General features: G+C 47.3%; 1 protein-coding gene across 1 annotated transcript in view; it reads left to right on the top strand.

Annotated features, from left to right (window-relative positions):
* The window catches only part of ZNF704 (zinc finger protein 704), a 901,792-nt gene that overhangs the window by 228,350 nt on the left and 657,758 nt on the right, over window positions 1-15,684 (top strand). The window lies entirely within an intron of this gene.

Here is a 15,684-nt window from a genome sequence, read left to right as displayed (position 1 = left end):
GGGGAAGATTGCTTGGGAGATCTAGCTTCCTTCTCATGTGATGCAGTTACATGTATTCTGTTTTTATTTCTGTAGCTCAGCTTCTTTTTCAACGATGTAACTTTGTGGTACGAATACAAGTAACTGCTGACTATTTTGTCACTTAGTATTTCAATGTTTTTGGGACATTGGTATTCATTATGGATGTATTGCATCACTAAAACATAGGGACTCCTTACGAGTCCGGCGGTAGCCCTGCCGGACCCGTAATACCATTCTGTCTCCGTGATTGCCGGAATCACCGGGGCATTACAACCCCGGTGACCCGGTAATTCTGGAGGCGGGATGGGAACCATCGAAACACTGGTTCCGTCTATGACAGCGCCAGTGTTTCCCTGTCCGCCTGCAGCCAGGTGGTGTTACTTCCGCCAGGTCAGACCTGGCAGGAGTGACACCTCCCGCCTGCAGGACTCGGAATCAGCCGGTCCGGAAACAACGGTGGCGGCGCATTTACCGCCACTGTTGTTTCCAGACCGGCTGACTTGTAATGAGGCCCATAGTCTTAATACAACTATTGTATGGCTACATATGTGTTATGTTGGAAAGTTGAAATTGTTCAGGATAACAAATAAACACAATTATTTGTGTCTTTTGCTCTGAAAGTTGTAGTTATCTAATTATTTAACTTTAGTTGCATGCATTCTGCTGTCAGTTTAAATACCCAATAGTGACACACAGTACAATTGGACATCGGCAGCTCACACTCTTTGTGGAGTTGTAGATTAGTATACGCCCCCTTGTTCCTATTAACCCCACTATTCTGCATTTTATGCAGCTCTTGTCCAAATAGGAAATAACATCAATAAAGAAACAGTAGCTGCTCTTACTCGAACTCTTACGAAATGCAATTATATTTGCTACATCAACTGCAATTTATTTAAACTACATACACGTTTAATTGTTCAGTCCCTTTCAGCACTTCAGGAAGCAAATGAACACCACTCTTCTAAGACAACCATGCTGCACTTGGCCCCCGCCCCCACATCCACCCTGTCTCTTCCCCCGCCCACTTACTGCTGCCCCTAATGCTTTCTTACCCCTTCTCTTTATATACAAGGGCATCTGCAATCGTAAAATGTGAGACTTCTGAACAGTCTTCACTCACGGGGGTCATTACCAGGTTGGAGGTAAGGGATTACCGGCACCGGTAAGGGTGCTGATGCCGGTAATCCCTTACCTCCGTATTCCGAGTTCCCTTTGCGGGTCCTTCCTTACCTCCTGCTTTTAGCAGGTAATTATGGTACTGTAATTTACGGTGCTGTAATTACCTCCTTCCCCATTCCCATTGAGCCCTATGGGGCAGAAATGGGAATGGGGAAGGGCAAAAGGTGAATGGGGAATTACCGGTCCCTCCAACCCTGGAATGGACCAGTAATTACTCCATTCACCATGCCGGATTTGGGACGGTTTCGGAGGCAACCATGGAGCTAATTACTCCATGGTTAGCTCCAAACCCGGAATGAGGCCCACTGAGTTTTACATTAGGTAGAAAACTCAGTTATGTGTCGCAGTGTTCGAAAAAACACATCTGCTGTCCTAACCTGTTGTGAAACTGAAGTAAACCCAGTTCTACTGGTGCTGTATACTGGAGCATATTGTGTTGTAATATACTGCGATTATTTGGCGTGCTGTATATACTTGAATTCAGGTCCTAAAATATGTTATGAGTAATCTGCTGGCATGCATTTTGCAGGCAATAGAATTCACTGTGCAGTTTGGAGTATGATGTATGGTGTCTTATGAAACATTTCACTTTCGGGTGTTTCTGCTGGCTCACAAACCACCAACCCTCAGTAGTCAAGTCTGACTGATGGCAGTATGAAGCTTTTCTGATATCGTATCTGCTCTTGCTTCACATGTCAACAAATAGTTTCTTCTCAGCTCCATCTATTTGTTGAATTTAAGCCCCTACTTGCTAACTGTCAATCCGGCTTTTGTCCCAATCACGGCACAGTGTCTGCTCTTCTAATCGTTTGGGATGACATTCTGTCTAATGTCGATCAGGCATATTCCATCATATTGGCGATGTTAGATCTATCCACAGCATTTGAAACAATCAATCACAAGCTACTTCTCCCCCCTGGTAAATTTGGTGGGTGTCTTGGACCAAGCTTTAAGGTGGTTTCAATCTTTTTGAACTGACAAAATAAAGGGGTAAGACTGGGTCCAAAATTGTCTACCAAAGCATTGCTCAATTGTGGCATTCTCAAAGGTTCCCTGCCATTTTTACCAACAATGGCCTTTGTGGTGATGCTCCGATGTTACAGAATCCTGACCTGGAAGGAAGTAAAATCACAAACTACCCAGAAGAGGTGGAATGAATGTTGGAGAAAGGGCTTCAATGAAATCCTAGAAAAACAGAGGTGATCATCTTTGGCCCCAAAAACAGACTTCAGAATGTGGGACAATCATGTCTATCGCCCTCACTATTTGGTCTTCCAAGAAAAGTTTCATAAACCTCAAAACTGTAGGGATCTACTGGAAGTCAAACCTGGATCTGAACTGCCAAATTATGAAAGCAACTAAAACTTCATTTTATGAACTTCATCCTCCCCTTTTGTTTTTCTAAGAACCATCATTGCATTGTCGCAGGCTCCCTTACTAACTCTAAACTAGGTTACCTCAATGTCCTGTTATTTCGGGTTACCCAAGTACCACCGTTCAGAGTCCAGAATGCTGCGTTGTGTCTTATTTTTGGACTGCCCAAACATGTACCTGCCTGTTCATCTCAACATTCCTTATAATGGCTTTCGGTCAAAAGCAGAAGTAAGTCTATGGTTCTTTGCTTGGTCTTCAAATGTTTACATTGCCCGGCTCCTAAATATTTGCAAATTACAGTACAACCTCACAGACCATGCTGTTCCATAAGATCTGAGAACCAGTGTTTACTGGTGTAACCGAAATCTATGTTCAGATTTAAGACTAACTGTAGTTTCTTTGTGGCTGCTCCTGGTATGTGGAAAACATTACTGTTCACTCTCCATAAATTGTACAATTATCTTTCCTTTTGTAAGGCCCTTACAACATTGTTATTCTGCTAATATATTGCTCTACTTTGACTGAGCTGATGGATTTGTAATACTTGTAGTTAACTCTCCCTGAGGCGTCTTGTAAATACATTCAGAAACACAGAAATATTTTGTCCTGTATAGAGTACGGCAAAAGGAACAGTGTTTGCAAAGCCATAGAAAAGTATTTGAGAATTTGAAAAATACCAAGCAAATTAACACTAGTTAGATATCATCTGTACACAACGGAGTGCTTTTACAGAGGTATACAATTGTACAGATGCATAACAGAGCACTTTTCAGAGGTAACAACAGAACAGATATTCATTTGGGGTTCGGGGGGGGGTAGGATACAGAGGAGCACCGAGAGAGAGGTCAACAGCTGTACAGGGTTGCAGGGATGAGAGGGGCGGACAACGTCTTGCGAGTCAGATGGTGCGGGGGTGACCTGATGGCCTAGGTGTTGAGGAAGAGAGACTCATTGAAGAGGTGGGTCTTGAGTTCTTTTCTGAATTTTAGGAGCGTGGGAGCGAGTCTGATGTTGACGGGGAGGACATTCCATGGTCTTGGGGCATAGGCAGAAAAGGCTTGTTTTCTGGTCCTTTCCTTGTTGCATCAGTGGATTTCCAGTCTGCACATGTCCTTGCTTCTGGTGGTGCGCTGTCCACCGGAGATGCTAAGTTTCTCAGCGAGGTAGCTGGGTAACTTGAGGGTGACTGCTTTATAGATGATGCAACATGACTTGAAGGGGATTTGTGCATGCAGTGGGAGCCACAGAAGGTTGATGTAGTTGTATCTGCATAGACCCTTGATAAGGTATGCAGCCACATGTAGGACACTTCTCAAGGGCACACGGGAGGACGACAGGAAGGTGGGATAGGACCAGTGCTTGAACAGTGGATCTAAAGCTGTCTGGAGGGAGGAAGGGCTTGACTTTCTGCAGGAGGGAGAGCTGATACCAAGCTGTCTGAGTTTTCTTAGCTATGTGTGTCTTGAAGGAGAGGTGCTTGTCAATGTGGATCCCGAGGGACTTGGCACAGGAGGTGATTTTGTGTGTGAAGCCCTCAGTGTTCACAGTTGATAGCCAGGTCTGTAAGTCTGGTTGTTGTTGGTGAGTAGTAGGAATTCAGTCTTGGAGGGGTTGAGCTTCAAGTATTCACTGGACAATCAAAACTGGAGCAGCGAGAGGCAGGTTTTGTGCCTGTGGATGTCCTTGATGGAGTCTATCCTGAGCTACAGCTGTGTGTCGTTGCGTATTGGTGGATGTGGATGTTGTGTGTGGCTAGAAGAGCTTCCCGCGGCTCTATGTATAGGTTACAGATCACTAGGGAGAGGATGGAATCCTGCAGGACTTTACAGGTGATGGGTTGCATTGGCAGTCTAGAGGAGTGTATCTGAACAAACTTTGGACGGTTGGCGAGATAGGACTTGAACCAGCGTAGGACAAGGCCGCTGATCCCCATGCGTTGATATAGGGTGCCCGTAAGTGCCCGGTTGTCTACTGTTTCGCAAGCGTCCGAGAGGTCGAGAAGAACCAGGAGGCAGGGGTGGCTGTCGTCAAGGCTGTTGAGGGCATCGCAACCACCTGTATGGTTTCCGTCTCCGTGCTGCATCTGGGTCTGAACACGTATTGGTAGGTTTGGAAGAGATTTTTGGTGTTGATGTGTTGCTGCAGTTGCACAGCTACCGCAATGATCTTACCTAGGAAGGATAGATGGGTAATGGGGTGATAGTTACCTAGGTTGTCGGATCCAGAGTGGATTTCTTTAGTAGAGGGAGGTTTTGTCCTGTCTTTAGGGTCGATGGGAAGGTCCCTTGAGTTAGGGAGCTGTTGTTGATCTCCAGGTAGGCAAGGAGAGCTTCTGCGTGGAGGGTTGTGAGGATGGATGCTTGGAGAATATTGGCTTTGAGGGCAGCCAGGGTTTCTACCAGGTATTCTCTAGGGAGTGTCTTGAATGTTGTCCAGGGTGTGGAGATTTCACAAGGAGGGTCGTGAGATGGATCTGTGGATGCAGAGCTAGTGTCTGTGTTGGCAAATCTTGATGATTTTATCAATAAAGAAGGTGTTGATGTCATGGCCACAGGCCCCAGAACACTAAAACCACACCATCTAGTGATGGGGGCAATGGGTCACTTGACTCACTTATGTCCCTTTGGGACCCATAAACACAGGGGCCCTGGCTGGACTCAGTCACGCCAGGCTCATATAGAGATGTGAGCAGGAACACTTTATTTCAGTGCAGGAGTGCTTTTATTTTACAAGAACTTTCCAGGAGCTGAAAGCATTTATTCCAGAAAACATTCTCATATGCTGAATCATTGGGTGTGGCTCCCTAGGCCTGGTCTTCATGTGCTGACTCATCGGGTGTGGCAGGGTGTGGCTGGCAGGCTGAACCTGGTGGGCGTGGCTTCAGAAGCTCAGCTATATAAGCTGCTCCATCCTTAAGGCCGGTACTTCGCATAACTGTGCACTAGCGTGCAACATGACGCTCATCGCCGCTTGGACCAATTTACTTACCTTTGAAACCAGGTGTTCTCCTGCATACTCACCTCCAGGAAACCGGTGCTTCATCGCTTCATCTGCAGACTCATCTCCTGACATCTTGACCCCGACGCTGCAGCACCGCACTCCGCATCACAAACTCAGACCCTCTGAAGAAGAAGAAAGACAAGGTGTCATGATCTCTGCTTCCAAAAGGTCAGGGTTTTCCCAACTCCCTTGGAAGCAGATCCATAACCCAGGTTCCGAGTGCCAACCAGTCCCAATTGGGACCTTTTGGACCCAGTCCTGGCGCCAGTGGCACCAGGCTCATAAATATGCCCAGTCCCAGCGCTGGAAGCGCCGGGCTCATAATGCTTGGGTGGACTTACCTTCAGCAGACCATGCTGCTTACTTGCCTGCCAGTTGAGCCTCTGATCCTCTTCTGTTTGGAACTACTTTTCCTGTTGGGTGGGGCTGGAGCCACTCCCTAGATTCAGAACACTGGAACTATTCTGGAAGGCAGGAACTCTTTTCTTACCAGGAACTCTTTTCTTACTTAGGCGTGGCTGTGGAAGGAGACACCTAAGCACTACAGGAGGCTATTTAAACCACACCCGGTGGATGAATCTTGCTTTGCGTTATTCTGCAACCTCTGCAGCAGAACGCTCATCGTGTCTTCTGCATCCGGTCCTGGGCCTAAGGAAAAAGGCTTACCATCCTGAATCCAGTCTTCAGCAACACCTATAAAGACAAGAAAGAACAGGTTAGCATTCTGGCATCTGAAAGGCAAAGGCTTACCATCCTGAATCCAGTCTTCAGCAACACCTATAAAGACAAGAAAGAACAGGTTAGCATTCCGGCATCTGAAAGACAAAAGTTTACCAACTCTTCGCACGCTCCGGAGGCCTTCGGTGCTGCATCCCGCATCTGAAAGACAAAACAAGGTGCGTTTAAAGACATTGGGGAACTTTAATACTCACGTGCCATTACTCCTTTCCACATCTAATCCAGTGGGTATTCCGGCACCCTGCAGCCGCTCCGAACTCGTACCTGCAAAATAAAAAGACAGTTAGAGCGCATAGTGAAGCAGGCAACAAGCGCTTACTTACGTGCTTCCAGGCGCTTCTATTCATCACACGGGCTCCATCTTCAACTCACTTCAGCCCGTCATCCGCCATCGCCGGAACCCTGCAAAACAAGAGACATCATTACTAAAGACTTTAAAGACATTTGAATGACTCGAAACTTACCGTTCGTGCAGTAAACGACGGACAGCAGTCCTCTGAAGTCAAGAGGCCTGCGCTACCTATCCAGTGAAGAAACTGGTTACAGCACCCTGCCCCGAGGCAGATGGAGAGCTCGGCATTCACTTACCTAAGGTGAGAGCGTTAACCTTTGGGGGTCTACAGGAGAGGAGAAGAGGAAAGAGATAGGGACACCCCAATAACCCCAGTTCATTAACCCCATATTTTCTATCTGCAGACATCTTACTCTACACGTCAGGCATACAGTGCACAGAGGTCCAGCCCAAAGAGCCAACCGGGTGCTACACATCACCTTGAAGATACGGTAATCGCCCAGTCAAGACCGGCGCCTCTGCGAGAATCAGGTGAGCGTTACAGAACGCAAAGCCTACCGCAAAACTCTCGCCCAGGCGCTATGGAAACCTCGGATACTGACCCCCTAGCCCGGTTACTTGGGGAACTAAGGGCAGAAGTGCATGCAGCTCGTCAGGAAACGAATGCTCTAAGAAGGGAACTAATTATTTCCAAGGAGAGAACAGACAATCTTGCTAGACAAGTGCTACAGTCACAAGCCGGACAGACCCCGTTACCCGCATCAGGGGCAAATCTTCCTTCAACATCCTCTATGAATCCAGTGCAGATCAACCTACCTGGGAATGTACCTCTGGCTCCGCCCGAACGATTTTCTGGTGACCCAAAGAGGTTTGCAGTATTTATCAATCAGTGCCGGTTGCACTTCTTATGCCGGCCAGCAGCCTTTCCAACTGATCAAGCAAAAGTAGCTTTTGTACTTTCGTACCTTAGTGGCAAAGCGGCAGACTGGTCAATCCCTCTAGTTAATCAAGATGATCCGGTTCTCCATGATTTTCAAGCCTTTCAGCTTAGTATGGAAAAACTGTTCGCAAGACATTCACAGGGGCAGGCCTTGGCCAATGAGCTTCTTTCGTTGCGACAGGGTAATCAAGACCTTTTGGCTTATATTGCATCTTTCAATAGACTAATAGTGGAAACTCAATGGCCTGAGGACAAAAGGATTACGCTGTTTTATAGAGGTCTACGTGGAGAGCTCAAAGACGTTTTAGCCCAAGTAGTGAATCCCCCACAAGACTGTTCGGATTATATAGACTTGGTCGTTCAAATAGATCACAGGCTGCAGAACAGGAAGGCCGATCGTTCCAAGTTTGATGCTCGAGTATTTTCCAAACCGCCAACTCCTTCCAAAGGAGTAGACTCCGGGGAACCCATGCAAATAGGGGGTCTGAAAGGTCCTCTAACACAAAGGGAGCGGGAAAGGAGGAAACAGTTGCAATTATGCCTATATTGCGGAAACTCAGGGCACTTTCTTCGAGACTGTCCGGTGAAACCTGCCAAGAAGGCAGTAGGAGCTGCAGTTACCAAAGTTACAAACTCTGAGCAGGGAAACGACCTCACCCGACAAGAATAGAGGTCCTCTTGCCGAGCGTGAAAACCAGTTCCGTGACCTCGCATTTCGTGATACCTATGGTCCTCATTAGCCCTGATAATCCGGATCGATTACATGCAATTGAAGCTTACGTCGACAGCGGTGCCATCGGCAATTATGTGGATCATGAAATGGTTTTGAGGATGAATCTAACTCTTTGTCCCAAGGCTGTAAAGGACGTCATTACTACGGTGGATGGTACGGAGATAGCCTCCGGGCCAGTAACGCATACCACTCAAGAGGTGACGCTAGTAAGTCAAGATGGACACCATGAGAAGATCGTGTTCGATGTGATCAAGGCCCCTCAGTTTCAGATTATTCTAGGAATACCTTGGTTAGAGAAACACAATCCTCTGATCGATTGGCGAGCAAGAACGGTCCAGTTTCCAGAATGTGTCTCTACTTGTCACCCTCCACCTGGTGTTGCACTGGCCGCAATTTCTTCAGAGACTCCCCAGTTACCTCCCGAATACCTAGAATACCAAGATGTTTTCCGGAAGGATCAGGCTAACTCTCTACCTCCTCATAGGTCTTATGACTGCCAGATAGACCTGATACCTGGATCTACTCCTCCTTGTAGTAGAATTTATGCCCTCACCGAGCCTGAGAACCTTCACCTTCGACAATACCTGGATCAATACCTGGCAAATGGGTTTATTCGTCCTTCCAAGTCCCCTGCTTCTTCAGCTTTGTTCTTCGTTCCAAAAAAGGAAGGAGACCTTAGAACTTGTATCGATTATCGCTCCCTGAACCAGATCACCGTTAAGAATAGATATCCGTTACCTTTGATCCCTGAACTCCTGGACCAAGTCAGAAAAGCATGCATATATACAAAGCTGGATCTTAGAGGAGCTTACCACTTGGTACGAGTAAAAGAGGGCGATGAATGGAAGACGGCCTTCCGCACCAAGTATGGGCTATTTGAATATCAGGTCATGCCCTTCGGACTTTGCAATGCCCCGGCCGCCTTTCAATATTTTATGAACGATGTCCTCAGAGAGCTCATAGATGTATGTGTTGTTGTTTACATTGACGACATCCTCGTTTATTCTTCATCGGAATCTGAACATCGGAAACACGTGAAAATGGTCCTCGAAAGATTGCGTCAACACAAACTTTTCGCTAAGTTGGAAAAATGTGTTTTCAACGTGACTGAAGTTGAATTCTTGGGATTCATATTATCACCTGGCGGAGTGCGTATGGATTCAAAGAAGGTCGATGCAGTTCTCAAATGGCCATCACCATCCTCCGTAAAAGGTGTGCAAAGCATGTTAGGCTTCGCTAACTTTTACCGCAGGTTTATCCCCGAATTCTCTCGAATAGTCCAGCCCATCACTGCCTTGTTAAAGAAAAACAAACGTTTTGAATGGTCTACCGAGGCGGAACAAGCTTTCCAGGATTTGAAGACTAAATTTATCTCTGCACCAATCTTAAAACACCCTCGCCCCGAACTCCCCTACATCGTGGAAACTGATGCTTCAAGCCTTGCCATGGGGGCAGTTCTATCACAAAAGGACCCGGTAACCAATCAGTTGCATCCCGTGGCATTTTGGTCCCGCAAATTCTCGCCTCCTGAAATCAATTACACGATTACTGACAAGGAACTTCTGGCTATCAAGTCTGCCTTTAATGCTTGGCGGCATTATCTGCTGGGGGCCCGACACACCGTTACTGTGATTACGGATCACCGAAACCTGCAATATTTGAAGACCGCAAAAGCCCAATCCTCTAGACAACTCCGTTGGGCATTATTCTTTGCCGAGTTTGACTTCATAATTACCTATCGACCTGGTACAAAGAACGGTAAAGCTGATGCCCTTTCTCGGATGGGAGTGGAAGAACACTTGGTCAACCCTAAACCTGTACCAATCATTCCCGAACAAAGAATTCTGGGTGTAATCGCCACAGAATCCATAGAGGAAGTTAAGGATAAAGCCAGGCAACTTGTAACTCCAGCAGACATACAGAATTGGCATCTGCAGGGAAAGGACTTTGCAGTAAAGGACAACTTATTGTATTTCCAAGAACGATTATACCTACCCAGCACAGATTTACAGAAAAAAGTAATCTCTTGTTATCACGACTCTTTAATGGAAGGTCATCCCGGTATAGCCAAGACCTCAGAAAAGATCAAGCGCTACTTCTGGTGGCCGTCTTGGAAAAAAGATATCGGAGACTTTATAATGTCCTGTGGAGTATGCGCCCAAAACAAGAGTCAAAAGGAAAGACCAGCAGGCCTCTTACGCCCTATTGACATCCCACCGCGCCCTTGGCATACGCTTTCTATGGACTTCATCACGGATCTACCTCCATGCTCCGGATACAATACGATTCTAGTAATCGTGGACTTATTCTCCAAGATGGCGCATTTCATTCCGCTCAAAGGCTTGCCAACAGCAGCAACTCTGGCCCGAGAATTTCTCAAAAACATCGTCCGACTGCACGGTTTTCCTTCGGTTCTAATTTCGGATCGAGGTAGTCAATTTATTTCTCATTTTTGGCGAAGTTGCTGTCGGTCGGCTCAAATTGATGTGAGACTATCGACCAGTCACCACCCTCAGACCGACGGACAAACCGAGAGGACCAATCAAACTCTGGAACAGTATTTACGCTGCATGCTGCAACAAACTGAAAAAACTTGGAAAGATATCCTTTGGATAGCCGAGTATGCCTACAATAACTCTGTCCATTCGGGAACTGGGAAAACCCCGTTTTTTCTTTTGTACGGCAGTCACCCTCGAACCTCGGAGTTGGATCCCCTCCAAGATCTTGAAACACCAGCAGTAGACTACCTGCATTCTACAATCACCCAAGCCTTTAAGGAAGCTGTTTCTCACCTTCAAAGGGCTAAAGAACAATACAAGAAAGGAGCAGACCAACATCGGAAGGAAGCCCCTCACTATCAAGTAGGGGATCAAGTCTGGTTATCCACCAAATATCTATCTCTAAAAGGGCCACGCACATTCAACCCAAGATACCTTGGTCCCTATTCCATCACTACCATAGTAAACCCAGTAGCGGTCAAGTTGGACTTGCCCCCGCACATGAAGATACATCCGGTCTTCCACGTCTCTCTATTAAAACCCGTGCAACCTCAAACCCGACTAACCAAATCTCCAAAACCTATCCTAGTGGATGGAGAAATCGAGTTTGAAGTCAAAAGCATTCTGGACTCCAAGATCTCCAAATCTAAACTATTCTACCTAATTGACTGGAAAGGCTACGGCCCCCAAGAGAGATCCTGGGAACCTGCTGAATATGTCCACGCTCCTCGCCTAATCAAAAGATTTCACCGAACATTTCCTGACAAGCCAAAACCCCCGGAGAAGCCCGGTTTGGGAGGGGCCTTGAGGGGGGGTACTGTCATGATCTCTGCTTCCAAAAGGTCAGGGTTTTCCCAACTCCCTTGGAAGCAGATCCATAACCCAGGTTCCGAGTGCCAACCAGTCCCCATTGGGACCTTTTGGACCCAGTCCTGGCGCCAGTGGCACCAGGCTCATAAATATGCCCAGTCCCAGCGCTGGAAGCACCGGGCTCATAATGCTTGGGTGGACTTACCTTCAGCAGACCATGCTGCTTACTTGCCTGCCAGTTGAGCCTCTGATCCTCTTCTGTTTGGAACTACTTTTCCTGTTGGGTGGGGCTGGAGCCACTCCCTAGATTCAGAACACTGGAACTATTCTGGAAGGCAGGAACTCTTTTCTTACCAGGAACTCTTTTCTTACTTAGGCGTGGCTGTGGAAGGAGACACCTAAGCACTACAGGAGGCTATTTAAACCACACCCGGTGGATGAATCTTGCTTTGCGTTATTCTGCAACCTCTGCAGCAGAACGCTCATCGTGTCTTCGGCATCCGGTCCTGGGCCTAAGGAAAAAGGCTTACCATCCTGAATCCAGTCTTCAGCAACACCTATAAAGACAAGAAAGAACAGGTTAGCATTCTGGCATCTGAAAGGCAAAGGCTTACCATCCTGAATCCAGTCTTCAGCAACACCTATAAAGACAAGAAAGAACAGGTTAGCATTCCGGCATCTGAAAGACAAAAGTTTACCAACTCTTCGCACGCTCCGGAGGCCTTCGGTGCTGCATCCCGCATCTGAAAGACAAAACAAGGTGCGTTTAAAGACATTGGGGAACTTTAATACTCACGTGCCATTACTCCTTTCCACATCTAATCCAGTGGGTATTCCGGCACCCTGCAGCCGCTCCGAACTCGTACCTGCAAAATAAAAAGACAGTCAGAGCGCATAGTGAAGCAGGCAACAAGCACTTACTTACGTGCTTCCAGGCGCTTCTATTCATCACACGGGCTCCATCTTCAACTCACTTCAGCCCGTCATCCGCCATCGCCGGAACCCTGCAAAACAAGAGACATCATTACTAAAGACTTTAAAGACATTTGAATGACTCGAAACTTACCGTTCGTGCAGTAAACGACGGACAGCAGTCCTCTGAAGTCAAGAGGCCTGCGCTACCTATCCAGTGAAGAAACTGGTTACAGCACCCTGCCCCGAGGCAGATGGAGAGCTCGGCATTCACTTACCTAAGGTGAGAGCGTTAACCTTTGGGGGTCTACAGGAGAGGAGAAGAGGAAAGAGATAGGGACACCCCAATAACCCCAGTTCATTAACCCCATATTTTCTATCTGCAGACATCTTACTCTACACGTCAGACATACAGTGCACAGAGGTCCAGCCCAAAGAGCCAACCGGGTGCTACACATCACCTTGAAGATACGGTAGTCGCCCAGTCAAGACCGGCGCCTCTGCGAGAATCAGGTGAGCGTTACACAAGGTTAGAACATCTGTCCTAGGGACGTGCCGCATTTGAACGCCACGCATCCCCTAGTTAACAACTTACCAGCTACTGTACCGCTGCAGCTTCGTTCCTCATTCTCTCCGGCTGCCGCATCGAGCTTCGCAGCTTCTGCTGGACCGTCAACATCACCTGCAAGGGAAGAAAGCAAAACAGCAAATTTCAAAAGTGGAACGGACAGCAAGACAAGACAACAAACTTTACAATACAACAAAAACAGACGAGGAAAGACGAAGGCAAACAGGAACACTTACCTGAAGTATAGTGGCTTAGTCGCAGCAGGACTGGACTACCACGTGCTAGGGAACCAGTGAAGGAACTCAGTCCAGATCATACAAGCGCCCCTGCCAGAAGCAGCAGGACCGAGTGCTTGCCAAAACGAATCAACAGGTGAGATTTCCAGGGACAGCACATCCCACAGGGACCACGGTTTGGGAGAAGGGGTCTGGAAGAGGATCAGGTGCAAAAGCTGGCATACTCACGCCCCCTATTCTCCACGCAGGAGCAGTCCCGAGCAGCATCACCTATTACCACCAGTCACCACATAAACGCAGAGGGCGAAGTCGGACCCGAGCAACCTCACCCCCGGGAGGGCTGCAACCATGCCCCAACACCTCCGCAGAGACCAGGGGAGCGTAACAGTTGATGGCAGTGAATTTTTGGATGGAGTGTGGTATGGCAGGGTCCGGGAGTGGGTTGGCGATGTGCTTGACTGTTTTAAAGAGGGCTCTGCTTTTGTTGTCGGCTTCTGCTATAGTGTTCTGATAGTAGGAGGCCTTGGCTGTGCTGATTAGTTGTCGGCGGGTTGCTCAGAGTTCCTTGAGGATGTGGCCCTGGAGCGGTGACAGGTTTTCTCTTGTTTCCTGATGGCTCTTTTGCTGAGGTTGAGTTCTTGCATGCACCAGGATGCTGATGTTTTCGGTTTGCAGGTGCGTTGTTTCAGTGGCACGTGTCAGTCGATGGAGGCTGAAAGGGTGGTGTTGAGTGCTTCCAGTAGAGAGTTGCAGTTCGATTGGGGGTGTTCGTCCATGTGAGGTGGAGGTTGGCTAGGTCTTCCGTGAAGGCTTCCACTGGAAAGTTCTTGAAGGACCTGAAAGTTTGTCCGAAGGGTTTCTGCTCGGAGAGCTTGACTGGGGTGGTGTGCAAGATATTGAAAGACACGGCCAGGTGGTCAGACAAGTCAAGCGGGAGAGGAGAGCTGTAGTGGAGGGAAGGTAGTGTGGTGATGAGGTATAGATGTATAGTTTTAAAAACTGAATAGACAAGAAGTAAAAATCTAAAGGGAAGTGAGAGGAATCCGTGGGGTGAGACACAATATTTGCCTTCCTCTAAGGAAGACCTATCACAGATGCCAAAGTATATAATGGCTTGTTGCCATAATAATTTGTATATTCCATAAGTCAAACATCTTTCTGTGGGTAAAAATAATCCACAATCTTTTGACATAAAGAGAAATAAAACCCCTTTTCAAACTAGAGAAACTCATATAACTAAAATCTCCACTAACTCCCAAAAGTATAGTGAAAGGATGTGTCTGAATAATAGTCTGACCTGTAAAGAACTGTATTGCTCTTACAAGTCAATCCCCATGACTAACTCCTATGACACTTCTTTAGAAAATGTTGTGAATAACAGAAAAGCTAACTTTGTTATTAGGGAATTAAAGTCCGAAATCCCAAGTATTGGGACTAGGAATAGGGCTGAAGAGGAACAATGCAGGAGTGGCCAACTAATGAATGTAAATGACCCACACCTGAGGGAGACGGAGCAGCATAAAAGGCCCTCGCAGGTGCAGGTAATAGAGAGAAGAGAAGCTGAGGCTGCAGTAGAGAAAGCAGGAGGAGAGCAGTACGAGTAGAGAGAGCAGTGTAGACTGTGTATGTAGCCGAGGTCGGGACTGGAGAAGGAAGATGACAAGACTGTTGGAAAGTCAAAGACTGTGGCTAGTCCGGAGAGTGGCTGTGTCTCCAGATGTCCCATGTTCAGAGGTCGTGCAGCGGGAAGGGTGTTGAGGGAAGGCTCATTCTGCAGAGGCTGCACAGCGGAAGGTGAAAGCAGCAAACAGGGTTTTCCTTCTGGAGAGGTCTCCGGTGGCTGACATGAACACTCAGGAGCCAGAAAAGGCTCCTGCAACAAGTGGCGCGAGCGATGGCGAGTCGCTGGGAGCCAAAGCAGCAGAATACCTGCAACTGCGTAGAAGGATCGAAGGCGTAAAGCCTAGCCGGTGAGTTCACAGTGTGAAAGTGACTCTGGGATGCTCCGATGCCGCTCGTTTGGTGCAGGCAGACAGTTTCACTTGCGTATGAGTGAGAGAATTGTTAACAATATTAATGAATACCAAACAATTAAAAAGCAACTGTAGTGGCCTATTAAGAAACTAAGTGACTGTAAAATTGGGCACGTGAGTTTTTGGAAAGTCTAACCACTCTGGGAGGCAACATGGTTGAAAGCGAATGCCTTCAACTATTACCCAAGCCAAGAGAGACTGAAACCTAAGCAGTATTAGTTCACCACATATTGCCAAAGATGAAGGGGGAGTAATAGAAGACCCCAGGGTTGTGAAGTCTGTTCTTCATGTTAGATAAACTATATAACAGCTAATATAAACGCACACTGACAAAGCAAGGAAAGAAG

Source organism: Ambystoma mexicanum, chromosome 5q (assembly GCF_040938575.1).
Source record: "Ambystoma mexicanum isolate Mex_15411 chromosome 5q, UKY_AmexF1_1, whole genome shotgun sequence".
In the NCBI taxonomy this organism is placed as follows: domain Eukaryota; kingdom Metazoa; phylum Chordata; class Amphibia; order Caudata; family Ambystomatidae; genus Ambystoma; species Ambystoma mexicanum.
This window is presented reverse-complemented; position numbering and strand designations above follow the sequence as displayed.